The sequence below is a fragment of the Staurois parvus genome, unplaced genomic scaffold (assembly GCF_062004578.1).
Source record: "Staurois parvus isolate SC_StPar_1 unplaced genomic scaffold, SC_StPar_1.0 ptg000468l, whole genome shotgun sequence".
Taxonomy (NCBI): Eukaryota; Metazoa; Chordata; class Amphibia; order Anura; family Ranidae; genus Staurois; species Staurois parvus.
This window is the reverse complement of record NW_028318264.1, coordinates 7,597,257-7,618,544: the sequence shown is the minus strand read 5'-3', so window position 1 is coordinate 7,618,544 and position 21,288 is coordinate 7,597,257.

Below are 21,288 nucleotides of genomic sequence, written 5' to 3'. Positions count from 1 at the left end.
CTCAGTAACAATTCTGTCTGTCCCTGAGTAAAAATTCTGTGGCCCTAAGTAAAGTTTCTGTGGCCTTGAGTAACAATTCTCTGGCACTCCGTAACAATTCTGTCTGTCCCTGAGTAACAATTCTCTGGCACTCAGTAACAATTCTGTCTGTCCCTGAGTAAAAATTCTGTGGCCCTAAGTAAAGTTTCTGTGGCCCTGAGTAACAATTCTCTGGCACTCCGTAACAATTCTGTCTGTCCCTGAGTAACAATTCTCTGGCACTCAGTAACAATTCTGTCTGTCCCTGAGTAAAAATTCTGTGGCCCTAATTAAAGTTTCTGTGGCCCTAAGTAACAATTCTCTGGCACTCAGTAACAATTCTGTCTGTCCCTGAGTAACAATTCTCTGGCACTCCGTAACAATTCTGTCTGTCCCTGAGTAACAATTCTCTGGCACTCAGTAACAATTCTGTCTGTCCCTGAGTAAAAATTCTGTGGCCCTAAGTAAAGTTTATGTGGCCCTGAGTAACAATTCTCTGGCACTCCGTAACAATTCTGTCTGTCCCTGAGTATGAATTCTGTGGCCCTAACTAGCGTTTCTTTGTCCCTAAGTAACAGTTCTGTGGCCCTGAGTAACAATTCTGTGTCTGTGCGAGTAACAATTCTGTGGCCCTAAGTAACAGTTCTGTGGCCCTCAGTAACAGTTCTGTGTCTGTGCGAGTAACAATTCTGTGTCTGTGCGAGTAACAATTCTGTGGCCCTAAGTAACAGTTCTGTGGCCTTCAGTAACAATTCTGTGTCTGTGCGAGTAACAATTCTGTGTCTGTGCGAGTAACAATTCTGTGGCCCTAAGTAAAGTTTCTGTGGCCCTAAGTAACAATTCTCTGGCACTCAGTAACAATTCTGTCTGTCCCTGAGTAACAATTCTCTGGCACTCAGTAACAATTCTGTCTGTCCCTGAGTAAAAATTCTGTGGCCCTAAGTAAAGTTTCTGGGGTCCTGAGTAACAATTCTCTGGCACTCAGTAACAATTCTGTCTGTCCCTGAGTAACAATTCTCTGGCACTCAGTAACAATTCTGTCTGTCCCTGAGTAAAAATTCTGTGGCCCTAAGTAAAGTTTCTGTGGCCCTAAGTAACAATTCTCTGGCACTCAGTAACAATTCTGTCTGTCCCTGAGTAACAATTCTCTGGCACTCAGTAACAATTCTGTCTGTCCCTGAGTAAAAATTCTGTGGCCCTAATTAAAGTTTCTGTGGCCCTAAGTAACAATTCTCTGGCACTCAGTAACAATTCTGTCTGTCCCTGAGTAACAATTCTCTGGCACTCAGTAACAATTCTGTCTGTCCCTGAGTAACAATTCTCTGGCACTCAGTAACAATTCTGTCTGTCCCTGAGTAAAAATTCTGTGGCCCTAATAACGTTTCTGTGGCCCTAAGTAACAATTCTCTGGCACTGAGTAACAATTCTGTCTGTCCCTGATTATGAATTCTGTGGCCCTAACTAGCGTTTCTTTGTCCCTAAATAACGATTCTGTGGCCCTCATTAACAAGTCTGTGTCCCTGAGTAATGGTTCTCTGTCCCTAAGTAACTTTTCTCTGTCCCCAATTATCGTTTCTGTGGCCCTAACTCTGTCCCTGTCCCTAGTACAGAGCGGTCTGCCTCTGTTCAATAACTGCAGGCAAATGAAGAATTCCAAAATGGCCGCTATTTATAGCTCGACCATTACACAGTGCTGGCTGGCTGGCTGCTGATTGGCTGATGCGATCACATGTAGTTGAGGAATGCATTATGGGTCAGCGCGCCTTGTCTGCGCGCCTTCCCAGACATCCCCGCTCCGTCGCCGCACATGTCAGCCGCCATTTTCTGAAAAATTTCGATTCGCGCGTCCGAATTAGGCTATTTTTCGGATTCGGCACGAATCGAAATTTTTCCGATATTCGACTCGAATTCCACTTCGGATACTTCGATTCGCTCATCTCTAGTCATAACCATTATTTTTAGTGGAAAGAGCTGAAAATAAAAAAAGTCACTTACCTAAAAATAATGATCATTATGACAAATGACACCTGTTATAACTTAACGGGTTTAGCCATACGGATAGTAATTAATTTGAATGAGTACAATTTATCTTGGAAAAGTGGTAAAATACGAGGGGTCTTCAAAAGGTTTCCACACTTTTATATATGTATAATAGAGTTTAAAAAAGTGCGGAAACTTTTTGAAGAACCCTTATAGTAAAGGCTTGTGTATGAACCATGCTTTAAGCTGAAATGTTTCCAGTCCTTATCTAATGAGAAGTTGGGCTGTATTAAGTCTGAGCTTTAATTGCTCTGTGTTTGTTGGATTTCCCATAAGTTCAGACTATTGTTTACATCTAGCTGTTGTTCTGGAGTTGTCCCTGGCAGACAGAGCAAGAAGAAACATGACTAAATTATGAATATTTATTCCTCTCACAAATCACTAGAAGGTGTATTGCCACTGATGCATGCTGTGAAAGGATATAAATATTTGGAGTGAACTTTACCCTTCCAGACTTTGTCAATGGAGGAGGTACAGCTGTAGGTGTTTTGTCTACCAAGCCTGCTACATGTGATGTGATAAGTGATCAGTCAAACATACCTAGATTTGATTTGGGGCAGGTTCCGCAAACAATAGTAACGTTTGGGTGCAGGATCTGAACCCTATTGAAGCCAATGAGAGCTGAATTAGCAAAACAGTAATTACTATTTGAGACTACTAGGTAAGGAATTGTCAAACAAATGACAGAACTGGATAGTGATTTTGGTAATGCTTAACCTCCCTGGCGGTATTCTCGAGTGTAGCTCGGGGTAAGGTTTCAGTACCACAAGCGGTAACCCCGAGCTACACTCGGGAATACCATGCGGCGCTGCTCCACGATCCCTGTATCACTTACCTTGTCCTGCGCTCCCACGATGTCCCTCCTGCAGTGTCCCCGGCAATGTAATCCGGCGAATGCCGGCATCTGTCATCTGGGTTCCGTCCCCTGCGAGCGTTGGGACGTACGGGGGACGGAACGGCGGGAAATTCAAAAATTACAAAAAGTGACATTCACTAAAATCACTAAAATCACATAGTATTCCATTACTGTATCAAACCATTTCACATACATTTTGTCCCGAGTGCTTTGTCCTGTGCCCTGCCTGCATTTTTACTGTTCTTATTGCCTGGAAACTGAGAAATGTCCATGGTGTCCAAAAAGCGTCAATTTAGGTCAAAAGCGGTTTTAGACCGGCTAGAGAACAGCGATAGTAAATCAGAACCACTTGCAGAATTGAGTGATAATGATTTGTGGGAAAATTCGTCATCAAACAGTGAAAACGATTTTGCGACTTTGCTCAGTGATGTGCGAACTTGGCGCTCTATTTCAAATTTAAGTGTTTTTGGTTTGATTATATTATTAAATTTATTATTATTATATTATTATTTTTATGATTATTTATTAAATTATAATTTATGATTTCGTGTTTCAAGTTTTATCATACCCGGGATGTTTACTAGACTCTTGTTCGGACAGATTTCAGTGAGTTATTCCTAAAAATTACAGCCCTACAATAAAAAAAAACATATTTCCATGCAAAATAATGGTACCGCTTTCAGCACCAAAAATCTGAAATAATCATACCGCCAGGGAGGTTAAAGTGAAGAATTAAAAATACAAAAATGTAAACATGCATGGGGAATGCCCTGGCCCAGCATATGACATGACACATCTGTGTGATGTATACAATCTACTACAGTAAACCGACATTTAGAAATAAAAAAAAGGGGTTAAAATTTTGACTTCAAAAGGTGGAAATACACTTTAGGTTCTAAGTCTAACTGTGAAATACCAACCAATACAAATAAATTGTGTAGTAAGACAGAAGAAAAAATGGCCTGTGATTAAGGTGGCCAGATGGCTACAGATTAAATAGGAAATGATCTGTCATTTCTGGTTTGGCTTTCCTCTATTCCAATCTATGTTATTTTCCAGTAAAAGTGAAATGTAACTTTAATCTTATATGTACTACAAATGGTTGACTGTTTAGCTCCTAAGTCAGCAATGCAGTGATATAGGCAAAAAGGTAAAAAGAATCTATCTTGAAGGCACTGTCCACTGACCTACACTCCCTATATAACGCAGTCTGCATTGATGGTAAAATTGAATACAGACTGTAAATTAATTTTCTAGGAATATTTCTCTAAATGACTAGTTATATTTTCTAGTTCATTGGACATGTTTTGTGAGTAATCATTAAGGAGAACTAGCATGTCTTCATAGAAGGATTTGTGTTCATAGCATGGCAATTTTTCAATAGAAAACCTCTATAACCATTGAGAGTACTCATTTGTATACAAATGGTTGTTGTCAATACCTGTTCTTTTCAGAAAAGAACTGTGTATGCCTAAATTTAGTTGTTCAGAAATAATGTTGGCATACTCCTTTAGTTTACCAGGATTTAACCTTTCTTAACCACAGGCCATTGAAATGTGGATATCCAGACCAAATGTAGCAAAGTCAGTATGTGTTGGTTACTCTATTATGTTATAACTACTTTTCCTAGCTCAATAAATTGACATTGATTTTTAAGGCATATATGGCTTATGTACTTAGTATAAAATCTACTAAAAAATTCCCCTTGTAGGTGGTGGTAGCTACACTCTCTTTAAGTCTCAGTGCACTTCATGGGACATTTCTCTAATTTCAGAGCTGATCCACTTAACAATACTGAAAATCTCAGTGTGCTCAAGCTAATGTGCAGGACACTGGGACTCTATGAGTGAGGGTGCCAAAGCTTCAATGCTGTGAATATAAATATGCTAATACCAATATTCCCAAAAGTATATATCACACAAATATATTAAAAGAAAAAAAAAATTCAAAATGTAACAGTCCAAAAATAGATAAGAAATAAAATTAAATAAATAATGTTATAAAAAGTCACTCTGTGCCAACTTCAATCATCAATCTTCATATTCAGCCTTTCAATGGCTCAAAGAAACCTTAACATAAAAAGAAAAATCACATTATCTTAAATAAAATATAAATGAAACAGATGTGATAAACGCAAACAACCATGCGTGATCACAAATAGTGAAAAAAGTGAAAGTGTCAAAATAGTGCCAGTGAATCAATCCAGTGAAAAATATGCATCCAAAAACAACATGTGAAACACTGTGTCCACTTCTATAGTGTAAGGAGTGAATACCCTTACCAAAAATATGTAAATAATATGCCTTTACACCTCCCAGCGAGGGTATTATCACAAATTCTGCTTCAACCAAAGGATCATCACAGCCTCATGGATCAGATCAAGATGTCATCCAGATATAGCAGCTTTCAAGTATAACCATGAATCTCCACCAATCCACCGATGCCCACCATATATAGAATAAATCATAGCGTAAACCCGCATATACAAATACTTTATTGAATATGCTTACATCATGATTCATCTTTAAAATAGCCTTTATCAGAATATCCAAACCTCTCAGAGTTCCCTGGTTCCTCCACATGGACCTTCTTCTGGAGGACACATTCCTTCAGCATAATGAACCAACATTTTGTCCTTCATTCTCTAAGCTCACTTTGGAAATTCACTTACATCCTCCCCCAGGAATCCAATCTCTTCAGATTTATCTGATTTAATTTTTTTTTTACTATATTACCAATGTTCTGGTAAGAGTGCTGCTGTGGACATAGCATATTTTGATTTCAGCAAGGCATTTATACAGTTCCACATAATGATCTAATACAAATATTGTACAAGCTAGGACTTAACACTCGGGTGATTCAGTAGCTATGCAGTTGGCTAAAGGATAGATACCAGTGTAGTTGTGAATGGGATTAATTTGGAACAGAGACCAGTCACTAGTGGTGTACCACAAGGCTCTGTACTAGGTCCTGTTCTATTTAATCTATATGAAAGTGACACAACTAATGTTTTTTGAGGTAAGGTTTGTCTTTTTGCTGATGACACAAAAGTGTGCAATAAGTTTGATATCCCTGGAGGTGTTTGTAACATGGAACATGATTTGGCATTGCTGGAAGATTGGTCAAAACAGTGGAAACTGCAGTTCAATGCTTCTAAATGTAAAATAATGCAGCTAGGGAATATGAATCCCCTGAAAGAGTACTAGATTGGGGGTACAGTTTTGACCAGCACTACAGAAGAAAAAGATCTGGGGGTACTTATTTCAGATGATTGTTAAATGAGCAAACAGTGTGGCCACTGGGAAAAGTGAATAGAATTCTAGGATGCATTACTAGAGGGGTCACCAGTAGGAGTAAGGATGTTCTAATTCCCCTATATAGATCTTTAGTGAGACCTAATTTAGAATACTGCTGTTTATTTACTAAAGCTGGAGAGTAAAAAAAAAGTCTCACTTCTGCAAAGAAACCAATCAGCTTCCAGGTTTTCCACTCTCCAGCTTTAGTAAATAAACCCTACTTGTGTTGAATTCTGAAGATGCCACTTACAAAAAGATATTGATGAGATAGAACGAGTCCAGAGATAGGCAACAAAAAATGGTGAAATGTCTAGGGGATAAAACATATCTTGACTTCAGGAACTTAATATACACTGAAGGAAAGAAGGGAAAGGGGAGACATGATTGAAACCTTTAAATACATGAAGGCATTGAAGATGGCTGAGGATTGCAGCATTTTCAATATGAAACCAAGATCAAGAATATGGGGATATGACCTCAAACTAACTGGAGGAAAGTTCAAAACTAATCTTAGAAAGTATTATTTTACTGAAAGGGTAGTTGATGCTTGGAATAGACTTCCAGCAGAGGTAGTGAGTTAGTCAACAGTAAGTGATTTCAAACATGCATAGAACAAACATAGATCTATACCAGGCATCACTAAATGGTGGACCATGGTCTGGACCAAGCCACTGTTCCATCTGAACCTGCAGTCACGCCATTTAAGAGCAGTTTCTTTCCACCAGTCTCTGCCACTGTTATTACAACAGCAGAATGGAGAGTGGGAGGCAGAACATTTCTGGACCGAGTGTGGGAGGCACAGCACAGCATTGAATGCAGGAGCGGGAGCTGATGTGGTTAACTTTTTAGGTAATTGGATGCAGGGCGATCTTAACAGCCAATTAGCTTGCTGGCTAATACAAAAAGTTAACCCTGGTAGCTCCCACTCTTAAACTCCGTTCAATGCTGTGCTGCGACTCCCACACAGAAATGTTCTGCCTCCCGCTTTCTGCTCTGTCTAAGGTAGGAGAGTGAAGGGGGGAGGGGCAGAGAACACCACTCTGGCTATGTGCGTGTGGACACGAATGATATGAATGGGGGCAGTGCTCTGTTGGGATTGGAATTCAAGAGAGAGTACACAACTCTGTGTGTAATGTAAAGGGGGGCAGTGTAGTGAGGGGTGTAAAATATGAACTTTGTCTGAGTATAGATCTGGGGTATTACAGGGCTATACAGCAGGGACTGGCCAAATTTCAATAGGTGTGTGATTATCCCCACTCAACAGAAGTGCATCATCTGTTGAAGAGACATGCTGGGAAAGATTTCTTACAAAAGGGATAACAGGCACATGGTGTGGCAGTCCATGTATGTTTGATGAGTTCCAAATGGGCAGGGGTGAAGGTAGTCCAGTAGGCACTAAGGACAAGCTGCGTAGGAGCAAAGCATAACTTTGCAGAAGGGAAAACAAAAACACAGCGCCTGTAAGTGTGTACTGTGAAGGTATTTATTAAAAAGATTAGTAACTCACATCTTAGAATTTAAAAACAGGCTCATGGGTAAGAGGGTGAGACGTCTGTAGCCAGAGGATGTTGTTTGTCTGATCCAGAGAGGGGATCGATTGAGTACGTCAGCAGGTGGTGCTGTGCTTGTGCAACATGGATGGTAAGCCTGGTGGAATCTCCAAGGTGTCTGCCAGGAGATGGTGCCGTGCATATGCAGCATGGATGGTGGAGCTTGGCAGAGTCTCCAAGATGTCCGGGATCAGCACATGTTTCGTCGAACGTCAAAAAATGTGACGCGTTTCTGAGCATGTGCAGGACAAGATGAGTCCAGGCACGCACTTTCATCAGGCAGGGAGGAACTGGGGGTGAAGTAGCCTTTTATAGAGCAAGGGGCGGATGATGAACAGGGCCAGGGGTGGGGAAAGGAGGTGGAAGCTGTCACAGAGCACCAGACAAGCTGTCTGTGAACAGGAAGGTTAATGGCACAGGTGGAGGGATAATAAACTTCTATAAACATATCATAAAATGTGGCTGTAACATAAAACCAAGATCAGTACAATATAAAAGGAATTAATAGTGAATGTTAAAATTATGAGACACTTAGAGGTAATGTTAAAAAGCATGGCATTAGGGAAAAAAATACACACATAAGTATATATATATATATATATATATATAAAATAAATAGGTATCCATTAGAATATATATATATATATATGTGTGTGTGTGTGCATATGTACCCATATAAAAAGGACAGAATGGACGACTGGTAGAGGATAACCCTTCGTAGGAAAATAGTTTTGGTATAGGTTCCTAGCATGGAAAGGAAATTAGGGGATGTCAAAAGGGGCAAAGGGTGATAAATGAATTGCATAATTTATGGTAGCCACAGCAATGCAATGGATATGTGGCAACCATACGTAGATAAGAGGGCATGCTGTATTGGAGGTGCATGCGTATATGGTTAGGTCAAAGGATAGGTTCATTTGGTATGTAATGATACTGCGGTGATGATACAAAACATTTAGATGTGTTTCTTAGTGAACACAATGTATAGGAAGATGAAAAATAGTCTCTCACACACATACAAGCACACATTCTCAGGTTGAACTGGATGGACCAGTGTCTTTATTCAGTTATACTGTAACAGCTATGTTACTATTTATGCTTTTGTGAGCACTGCAGCACGTTATTGATTTCTTGGCCAATGCATTGGGTTAACATAGCAAAAGAGTAGACCATGATCACTTTGCAAAGTGAATTTTCACTTTGAAATAGTATTTTCACTTAGTGTAGTAAATGTGATGAAAACTCACTTTTCAAAGAATACCCATGATTGGATAACAGAAGTCAGCAGACCTTCACCTCATTCATTAAACTAAGGAAACATTGCCTAACAAAGTGAAAATGCACTTTGCTAAGTGAACAGTCCTTAGTTAATTAACCCTACTGTATAGATTAGAATTTAGCATGGCATAATCTTTATGTAAGCATGAATACTCTCTACCAATATTTTTTATTTTATTTTTTTTGTGTTTTTAAAATTTCTTCATGACAAATGTTTCTCATGGAGGAGTGCTGTATAGGTGTCTCTGGTGTGACTGCATTCCCCTACAGTCTAGCATTTAATATTCAGACTTATATTTTATGGCTCAGAAGAAAAATGTCTTGCAGCCTCAGAGTAACCATATAGAGATGCTTTTACTCAACTTGGGTGTGTCCGAGACATACCACTTCATGGATATATAGGTGTAAGAGCAGCAGTTTGAATATAAGTTAAAACCACTTACAGATTACTAGTGGCAGAACGAGATGGGGTCAGTATTGGTAGGTCACTTAGTGCATACTCAAAATCCGGACATGCAGGAGTTGGAACCTGAAGTCCAAAATTTTAGCCAAGGTCCTGCCTAATATTTTTTGTAGAGAAGCAAGGAAAGCAGCTTTCCCTAAAGTGTTTTTTTTTTTTTTAATTTGCTAATTCCCTTGGTTTTGCTTGTTTTTTTTCCTCATCTTTGTTAACCTCATTGATTTTTTTTTTTGTTAACCTCATTGATTTTTTTTTTTCATAAGATGGAAAAATAGCAGCAGAATGAGGAAAGAGAATGTAAAACAATTCTTTATAAACAGGCTACTAAGGCTCATGAAATTTTTGGCTAAAGGCTGACCAGTAGACTGACAAAATATATATGAATATATTAAAAATCATTGTTAGATTGTTGGCTGGAGCCTCATCTCTTCATTCAGTTGCACCACAAATCTCTAGAGTCCTTACATAACTGTAAGATAAAGAAAATGGAACCTAATAATGGTGTCTCTTTCCCAGGGAGAAAGATCGAACTGATGACATTGTGATGGCAATTAAATGCATTGCAACAGCTATTAAAGTACAGCTCTGAGATGTACATTTGGTAATGAAGTTAAATTCACTATTTATCTGCAGCAACTAATTTGCTAAGATCTGTTTAAAAGAGAGAGAGAAAGAAGAGAACTGCCACCAGCTTCCCTAGGTGAATGTCCAAGTGGAGACAGAGCCTAGGCAAATATGAAAGACTATTTGTCATTGCTATGAAGCCGTAAAGAAGCTTTGTGAAAGCAATGTGTCATGCAAAACTGATGGAAAATACGGCTGACACATCAATATTTTAAATGTGGAAAAGATAAGCAAATGCACTGCTGTACTAACTGTAGAATAAACACAGCAATAAAAAAATTATAAATGACATTTTAAAAAGAGAAAAGTTACTAATGTGAATTGATAAACTTAGCAAATGTAATATTTTCTGCCTTCACACACTGACAGTTGCCATGGTTTTCAGAGTACAATGAAAACTGTAAATTTTCAACATGTTTTGGTTAGGTTACAAATACAAATATACAAAAAATGTATTGCCATTAGTTCATTTAAAAGGCAAAAACTCTAAAAATATAAACTGATATAAAAAATAAATGTTCGTTCACCAAAAAAAATTATTATAAATAATATTTGACTAAATGTATTCCAATATCTCTTAGACTGGGAATGATCTATTTTTTTTATAATTGAACAAGGCTTTAATTTCCATAGAAGTGTATTTTTCTGTCCATATAACAGCTAGAGTTTCAGTGGATTGTCCTGATAAGTAACTACAGCATGCTATAAATACTGTATGAAGAATATGGGAGATTGTTGTCACATGTACCACGCAGCCAGTGCTTGCCAGATATTCCTGCAGCTCCTTTAATGTTGCTGTAGGCCTCTTGGCAGCCTCCCAGACCAGTTTTCTTCTCATCATTTCATCAATTTTGGAGGGAAGTCCTGTTCTTGGTAATGTCACTGTTGCACCATATTTTCTCCACTTAATGATGGACTGTCTTCACTGTCTTCCATTGTATATCTAATGTCTTGGGAATTCTTTTGTACCCTTCTCTTGACTTATACCTTTTAACAGTGAGATCCCCCTGATGCTTTGGAAGCTCTCTGTGGACCATGGCTTCTGCTGTAGGATACGACTAAGAAAATGTCAGGAAAGACCTACTAGAACAGCTGAACTGTATTTGGAGTTAATCAGAGGCACTTTAAATGATGGCAGGTGTGTACTGACTCCTATTTACCATGATTTTGAATGTGATTGCTTAATTCTGAATACAGCTACATCCCCAATTATAAGAGGGTGTGCACACTTATGCAACCGCATTATTTTAGTTTTTTGATTACTTCCCCTGCTAAAAGTTTCAGTTTTTGTTTTTGTAATTAAGTTGTACAGTTTATTGGTGTAAAAAGTTATGAAATGATTTATTTAATGTTTTTACATCACAGAGACCTGACATTTTAACAGGGGTGTGTAGACCTAGATCCCCAACTATTAAATACCCAAGACCATGTACTGGCTATTGAAGGGAGAAATATGGAAAAGTTAAATTATGATCACACTTCTCCCTGTGTTTGTATAGGAACCCCCTGGATGCTCCCCTTTTCTCCCATAGTCAAAAAACATACTGGTGCAAGAATTAGCTGCATCCAAAAATTTGTCCCAGTGTGTGTATTTGGTTTTAACATTGGATTGTGGGACCTTTGAGGGATAGGGATTGATATAAATGGTTCCATGTAGACTCTAAGGGACTGCATAGTAATGCTGCAATATAAATCCAGGAACTTTCAGAGCTTTCTTAACACTTATTATGCCTGTCTATTAGAAGAAGCTTCCAAGGTACCCTACTCTATCAAGAATTAGCTAGGGAAGCATCCAAGTGTGGATAACACTGGGGCACTATACAGAATGAATAGAAGAGACAAAGCCTTGTTGGCCCAGACATCACAGGATAAGCCAAAATTTCGAGAAACCAAATGTGATATAACTACAGACAAGACACACCCAAACACTTTTTGCCAGTTGTCATGTACCAGGTCAGGGGCCGGAGTGCTGAGAAGGCTCCTCTTGCAGCTGAGTGCGGAACATCCCTGAAGGTAGGAACAGAGGATGCTCAACCAAGAGAAGCACGGGTTGCCAGCTGGCTGGAGCCTGAAGAGCCAGGAGGAGCTGTAGAGCTGATGTTCCCCAGACGTGGCAGACAGAACTTGGCAGAGGGTATATGTTCCCCAGATGTAGCAGGCAGAACTTGGCAGAGGGTATATGTTCCCCAGATGTAGCAGGCAGAACTTGGCAGAGGGTATATGTTCCCCAGATGTGGCAGGCAGAACTTGGCAGAGGGTATATGTTCCCCAGATGTGGCAGGCAGAACTTGGCAGAGGGTATATGTTCCCCAGCCATGGCAGGCAGAGCTTTGCAGCAGGCAGAGCTTGGCAGCAGGCAGGCATCAGAGTCTAAGTCAGACCAGAGGTCAAGCACAGGAGATCAATCAGAAGCTGAAGCAAGAAGCAGAAGCAAGGCCAGGAGTAGGCCGAGGGTCAAACACAAGAGATCTGTCAGGGCTCCAGGTATGACCAGAGGTGTGTGGACTGACACAGGGAAACGCAGACTTCAGGTATAGTGTGTAAATAAGATTATTTATTAAGGACAACATAAACATAAACGCAGTGCAACAACCAAACGCAAAGCTAACACAAATATATACAATAAGGTGAAACGAACCCCAACCTAAACTGATATATAGGAAGCACAATGTAGTCAGGCAGGCCGGGTCAATAACTGTCGGGTCAGTATGGTACTAGGCAGCAGGCAGAAGAGTAGTCAGGTCACTCGCCGGGGTCAGGAACAGGATTTCAGATCAAGTAGGGATGTCCAGGAGAGTAGTCAAACAAGCCAGGGATCAAGCAGGAGAAGTCAGCAGAGGATCAGGCAGGGTCGGCAACACGTCAGACAGGAACAGGAACAGAAACAAGAACACAGGATACAAGGTACAGGGGCCCATGGAAAGCACACACCAAGACCTTGACTGTGAGTCTGGCCATTCCTTAAATACAACCCCTGCAATCAGCTTCAGGTGTTTGGCTGATTGCAGGGGTGAGTCTCTGATTGCTGAGAGCATCCGCTGGCCAGCCCTGGTACTGCAGCCCACAAGGCAGGTGAGTCCCACCATTATTGGCAAGTCCATTCCTGACAAGATCATGCAAGAGCAAAGTCAGGAGAATGAGCCGAGGTCATACACAGGTGATCAGACAGCAGCAGAGGTAGCAGAACAAGCCAGGGGTCAGAGCCAAGAGAAATAGATCCGACTGGTCAGAGACAATCCAGGTTGGCAGAGGGAAAGCAGGTAATCACAAGGCAAAGGCACAGGAACACAGGGGGCTAACAATCATAGCAGCAACTAGTGATCACAGCTGCAGTACTTTTAAAGTCAAATGAATGCCAGAAACGATTGCGTCCTGCGCATGCCACCGCACATGCGCATCCGCCAATTAGCTCATTGGCGCCCTCCATGAGCCTATGCACACGGGAGCTCGCAACCTGTGGCCATGCTGGGTATTGTACAGTGCCCATCTTTTTCCGCTCGATCCTCTGACACCAATGGGCATCCTCAACAGGTGGAACCAGACGGCAGTATCACATTTAATTCATGCACTGAGTATTAAAGTGTTACTAAATCCAGGACCCTGAATTCACTATATCTGGTCTCCCACAGTACATAGATCATGGAAATGCAATTATTGTAATAAATATAAACAGATAAATACCTTTTCTCATCATCAGTTAGAGCAGTCTTGTAACTTCTATCAGTGTCCAGCAGAGCACAGGTTAAAGCTTGTAGAAGGAGTTTTTATTTTGCTCTAGAAGGATGAAGAACCTCTGACCTCTGTCTGGACAGTACTGATTGGCCCTGTGCTGATCACATGCAACCTCCCAAAGAAAAAAAAACTCTCTAGCAATACACACCAAACTGAGCATGTGCAGAGTGACTCCACACAGTATGTCTTATCAGGAAATAAGTGGGGGACACGGGGATAAGGGGAGGATCAGAGAAGTCAGGAACAAACAGCGTTTTTACACAATTAACCCCTTAGGTTCCACAGTGAGTATAACAAGCATGCTTTACTGCATATACAGACTGATTTTACAGTTGTGGGTTTAGTAACACATTAAGGATGAACTGAAAGTACCTGGGTTCGGTTTGAGGCAAGTCCAGCTAATGATAGAAGTTCGGGTGCCAAGTCTGATCCCTGTGATAGTTAATGGGAGTCAGATGTTAAATTGTAATTCAACTTTTGTTGAGAAAAAAACAAGTTGTCCGACTCCTGCTGAAAGGGCTGCACACCCATACAAACTACAAACTAGGAGCTTATCCTTAATCAAATTTAATATGAATTTAACTTTAAATAAACTTTTACTAAGTCAGTACAGTATGCCTGCAGAGAGGGAAAAGTGCAATGCTTTTAATTTACATAAATCATTTAAAGATTATTTATTACACTTGTTTATTTATAAACTTTGCTTTTAAAAGGGGATTACACTGTGGGCAATTAAATTATATAGCATACAAAATTCCCACACAGTTATTTTGTAACTTAGGGTAAATTCCATTTCAATAGATTTATAATCTTCTCAATCTGTCAAACAATTCAATGCAACATGGCAACCTGAAGGTGCTGTGTGCGCAGTGGGTGTAAGGAACACTCCCAAAAATGTAATTTCTTGCTTGTGTGATTGGCTCGCTGATTTTTGACAGATATGTGCACTAAGATTTAAGTAAAATTGTAGGTATCCTCTAACAAAGGCAATGCAACATCGCTCATTTGAACACTAAAAGTGCATTGGATGGTTATAGTACGTGCAGGCCCTTGAATTAATCAGTTTTGCAAGAACCTATCTTTTTTTTTCAGAACAGAAAAGAAAGTAGAACTCTGCTCCTTGCAATGTACATAGATCACCCAGAGGGGATTTACTTTAACAACACTTTAAGGAAAAATGTGTGTTTAGTTCACAGGTTTTCTTTATACTGTACAAAAGAAGACTTAAGCAAGACAAATGCTTCCAATTTTCTGAAATTTGTGAGGAACCACTAGTTTAGTTTGCACTCAGTGGGCTACTGATTATAATCTATCTCCACAGCTTGAAAAGATGTTGCCAATTTGTTTACCCATGGCTTGGCACAGTTTCCCTAGGCATACATCAAGAGAAATTGGTAATGCAGCTGAAGCATACTGAGCAAAAATTTTATGATGGTTTGTTTGTGTACTTTTTGTGCTGCTGGCTGAATGTGATTTTAGTTGTCATTCTGGTCTTCTGGAATCTGCCTGACTGATACCTCTATGACTTCATATGGTTTTACAGATGAATGCCAGCAGTCTCAACCTCTGACGGTTCCTTTACTCTGGTTGAAATGAGTTTCCTCTATCATTTGTCCATCTGCTTGATACTTTCATACTTTGGCATCCTATTAGCAATTTTTAAACCCAAGGATGTATCCTGAGAGCATCATAACACTTAACCCATATGTCCTTAGAGATCAGTTGTGCAAAACAGATCTTCCTTAAATTTGTCTCTTAGGTAACTCTTGCATTGGTTGGTGACACAGATGGCTCCCACATACCCATGGCAGTATAATAAACATTTAGCAGGTCTGTACAACTAGATGTGATTTAAACAGCTGCAATAGATATTCTTGAACAGCTCCATTTGTTCAAGACAGACAGTTTACATGTCGTTCTCCATTATTTCAAACTGATGAAGAATACAAGCATGGCCACAGAGCCCACACAGGCTGTGATTGCCCAGGTCTGTGTGTGCAGGTCAAAATAGTTGGTTTAGTATTAGCATCGCTTCCCAAATGATAGACGACATTCTGGTGTTTGTGGGTACGTCATTTTGAGCTTGTTTGAAGATGTAGCTTATACTTGTATTGTGAGAGAAAAAAATAAAAACCTCTAGTTAACCTAGAAACTATGCAAGTGCTTCCATTTTTGCAGCCAAAACTTTGTAGTAATTAAATTTGCTTTATAGAACTACTTGAAGAGCTTTTTAAATTGAAGAAAACTTTTTTTTAGTAATGCACTGAAGGATCTTTTCAGAACTCCTTATAAAAGGGCTGACATGCAAAAAATAATTAGATTTTATGTTATTGTATAGTAAGACAAAAATAATGGAACTCTCACCAATAAATTCCTCCTTAGTAGATAAAACATTTCTCATTTTTTAGGTATGACTATCACAAAAATGTCACTAGAGATTCCATTAAATCGAGAGAGACCTGCAAGTACCATAACAATTTAGCAAGTAAATGAGGAAATCAGAATGTAATGGATTCTCATTGACTGGGTTCGCAAAGGGAAACTGCATTGATAAATTTCCATTATGTCTGTCACATTTCTTGAATCAAATTAAAACAACAACTACAATGAGTTCTTTGGTATACATTAAACCTCTATTAATTTTAGGAACTCTTTGGGAGAGAAGGAGATTATTGACAATACATATGTGGATTTTTTTCATTTATCATGCTGATTGTATATTTAATGCAAGCAGGGGCGGACTGACCATTTGGAAACTCAGGCACTGCCCGAGGACCCAGGGTCAGTAGGGGGCCCCATGAGATGCCCCTGGTACCTTTTTTATAGGCTTTTTTGAGTTTGGGCAAGGACACAGGGGCCCCATGATCCCCTATTGCCCGGGGGCCCCATTATTTGTCAGTCCGCCCCTGGTCATCAGTATCATAGATGCTGCAGATCAATGTCCTTTATCATGAATGATCATATGGATTGGGTGTACAAATTCCAGTAACCCTGGAGTGAAGAGTTATGAGAACCATGTGACAAGTCTAAGGGACACAGTAGAATCTTCCAGACACAGCCATATACAGTTGTGCTCAAAAGTTTACATACCCTGGCAGAAATTGTGAAATTGTGGCATTGATATTGAAAATAGGACTGATCATGCTAAAAAATGCTCTTTTATTGAAGGATGATGATCATATGAAGCCATTTATTATCAAATAGTTGTTTGGCTCCTTTTTAAATCATAATGATAACAGAAATCACCCAAATGGCCCGGATCAAAAGTTTCCCTCCCCTGGAATGTTTGGCCTTGGTACAGACACACAAGGTGACACACACATGAGATGCCCCTGGTACCTTTTTTCATAGGCTTTTTTGAGTTTGGGCAAGGACACAGGGGCCCCATGATACCCTATTGCCCGGGGGCCCCATGAGTTGTCAGTCCGCCCCTGAATGCAAGCTATTTAAAAAGATAAAATATTTTAATGTCCACCCCCTAAAGTGACCCTGCAGTACAATAGTTTAATACATGCACAAGATGCTCAAAACAATCCTGCTCATTTAAAAATTAGGAGACATGGTTCTGAATGACCACTAATAAAAATAAATCAATATATAGTCCTTTACTTAGTGAAGCAACATGAATTTAGTTTTTGGAGCAATGCAAAGTTCCCCATCTCTTTCTCAGCTCCCTGGCCTCTCTGAGTTCAGATAAATCACCTTCAGCTCAAACTATTTTTTCTTTAGACTCTTATTTTATAGTATTGGCGAGAGTGGGAACGAGCTAAAAACCTATGCCACATTTGTGCTGCTGCTTCTGTGGTCAGTTACACAGGAGGTGAGCACAATCTCTTTAACAAGGGCCCAGACAGGAAAAAAGCTGAAGTCTATGCCCAATATCTGGTCTGCCTCCTCTCCCACAGACATAGTTTTGCTGCCTCCTCTCTCCCACTCTGCAACCAGTTCCTGCTGCTTTTTTACTGTTCATGATTAAGCACTGCTTTCATTTCCATACATTTAAGCAACCACACACTACAAGGTCCATTAACACAAAACTCCAGTATTTTTATTGATTTGTAGTTTAGTGAATTTAACAGAAAAATGGGAAACACATAAGGAAAGATGGAATCAGAAAATACAGGTTGCCATAAGGCATTTTAGACATTCCAGTATATTTGGGAACATAATTAATTACTTTATTATTGTAGCAAAAGTATACCCATAAGGAAACAAAAGGAGTCAAGTTGATCTCACTCACTGGGCAATAGAATTTGCTATTCCTGTTTCCCTACGTCTTTCCATGCCCAGATATGTGCACTTTTGCTGCAACGAACAGCTGGGAATTGTAGGCATAAAGAGACTACTTGCCAGGGAGACTTAGCCATAGAAAGTTCTAGCTACAGGAGAGTGTGGATATCAAAAATACCAGATGTCAACGGGAATAAGCCTACAAAAAGCCAGGGGCCAGTGAGACTGAGAAGGAAGTTCTTCTGTTGGCATCTGGAGGAAACCATCTAAATCTTGTCTTAAAAGTCAACGTAATCTTCAATTACAGTGAGTGACATCAATGAAGTGATAAATATGATGGCCATGTGATCTTGGTAAATTGTTTTCACAGTTTCAGCCTTTTTTATTTTATTTTGTGTGTAGGTAAAAAGCTACATTTGCCAAACCATTATAGCTCAGTAAGGTTTTTTTTTTTGGATGTTTTATCAGATGTGATTTTATGGTGTAGTAATAGTGCTGAAATTTATGTCAACAAGATATCTTTTTTTCTGTGTTTGTAATTTAATTAGTACTTAATGCAATAACTGCACTCATTCTTTACTATAAAACTATAGATCACTTTTCACTTATTCTCTTTATTTCGAATTGGTGCCTCATGTTGAAAGACTTTCATTTTGGCATGCGTCGAGTCTAACTAGCTTTGTAATTATACAATCAACAGGAGAATGAATAAGAAGCACACTTTGTGATATGTGCATAACATAGTCATTGTCAAGGGACAGAAGATATCTTGTTAAGCTCACAGAACTTTATATATTGTAACATGGTCACTTTAAAATCTGTAATACTGGCCTGAAAAGTGTATAATGGGAGGTATGTGGCTCCATGGTTTCTTGATACTAAAGGCTGTTTTGTGTTAAAATAAAAAAGATTATTACTTACCTGCGCTGTGCAACAATATTGCATAGAAAGGACACTTACCTCGCGGGTACTGTCTGCTCTCCCAGGTGCCTCCTTTGCAAACAGGGTGCTAAGGAGGCACCTGTACATCCTGATCCTAGACACACGGAGCACCAGTAAGCCATGCCCCTGCTCCCTCCTCACAGACGTTTGATTGACGGCAGTAGGAACCTATGGCTTCTGATGCCTTCAGTATCTCCTGTGAGACCAGGAAGTGAGAAGAGAACCTCTCTATTTGTGACTTTACAGGCAATTAAATACAACTGTATTACAAAACAAACATGACAGTTTTATTTAAATGAAGCAATACATTTTTTTTCCACAAAATCTGCTGTTTTATGTGTACAAACATGATGTTTCAGCATGAACTTATACAACTTACCCTACATCTCCTGTCAACATAAATCAACTTAATCCTCAGTTCATATCTGTGAGGAGGAGCCGCTGCAGGACCCGCACAAATGCCTGCAGCCACACAACCCACACAGAGGAATGTGACACACCACCCGCACTGGAAATCGCAACCGTACTGGGAACCTTGGTTCCCGTGCAGGCTGCAATTTCCAAAGTATGTATGTCCCGGGGCACGGGAGTCCATGCAAATCGCGGCCCGCATGAATGTACAGATGTGAACCGGAGCTTATTCTTTAGTCTTGTCTTAGGACATGCTTCCTTCTTTAGAGGTGTGTAGTTTGCAGGATAAATATCATAGATAATAAAATTAGACCATTGGGTACATACATTCTAAGTAATTAATACACATGGATATATAGTAGATTTCCCACATCATATTTTAACTCACACTGCAGAGAAGTACACAGTTTTCACTCTAAAACATAAAAAGTATGTTTGTTACTGTCCACTCAACCAAGATGCAGTCACTTCAAAAGGCCAGGCCTGGACAAAGAATCACTGAGGCCACCCATGGATATCATGGAAGAAAATATTTGCAACAAATGTTATATTCACCCACAGATGCAGGGCTGTAAATCTTTTTATTATGGGGAGTTCAGCTCGCAGCTGAGCTACATTTTTACCCCTCCCCTACCCCCCCCCCCCACCAACTTCTCCCCCTTGAAGAAAGGAAGGAAAGGAGTGGTGTAAAGAAGGAAGGGGTGGGTGGAAGGAAGGGGTGGGTGAAAGGTAGGGGTGGATGGAAAAAAGAAAGAGAAAGAAAGAAAAAAAAAAAGAGGTGGATGGAAGGAAGAAAGAGAAGGGTGGGTGGAAGGAAGGGAGAGGTGGGTGGAAGGAAGGAAGGGGTGGATGGAAGGAAGAAAGGGGGTGGTGGGTGCCGTGGAAGGAAGGGTGGGAGGAAGAAAGGGAGGGGTGGGTGGAAGGAAGGAAGGAATGGGTGGAAGGGGAGGAAGGAAAGATGGAGGGAAGGAGTGGGTGGGTGGAAGGAAGGGGTGGATGGAAGGAAGGGAGGGGTGGGTGGGTGGAAGGAAGGGGTGGATGGAAAGAAAGAAGGGAGGGGTGGAAGGAAGGAAGGAAGGGTGGGATGAAGGAAGGGAGGGGTGAGTGGAAGGAAGGAGGGATTGGTGGAAGGAAGCAAGGAAGGGACGAAGGGGTGGTTAGAAGGAAGGGAGGGAGGCAGGGGTGGAAGGAAGCAAGGGAGGGAGGGGTGGGTGAGTGGAAGGGTTGGGTGGAAGGAAGGGAGGGAGGGGTGGGTGGAAGGAAGGGAGGGAGGGGTGGGTGGAAGGAAGGAATGGAGGACTGGGTGGAAGGAAGGAAGGTAAATCGGACTCACCATGACTCATGCAGATGAATCAGAGCTGTCAGCTGCTGTGTTCAGTTTCCCGCCCACACATCCTCTGAAGCTGCATGGACTGGAGCGTGGCCGGGCATGGGGGGAGGCAGAGCACATCCAGCCTCTATTACCTCTTCTCCTATTGGTGCAGAGGAGAGGAGGGAGTGGCTGAGCAGTAAGAAGAAAACAGCGGCGGTGGGAGGGGCAGAAAGAAAACTGAACCATCAGGTATGTTCTGTGCAGTGGTGGGGGTGGTGACAAACAGTGATCTCCTGTATGGCTTTCAATAAAGCAGCTGGAAGCTGCTCCTCCTCCTCTCCCTCCAGCGCCTCCAGGTGCTTTATTGAAAGTCATACAGGAGATCACCGCTTGTCACCGCCAGCCCTCCCACACACTCCTAGTTCTGGCACTGCTCGCCGCCCCCACCTTATTTCCACTCGCGGGCAAGTGGAAATTTCAAGGTCTGCAGGGATGGTTGGCAACTCTCCTCTGGGGGGGGGGGGGTCAGAACCCCCTGA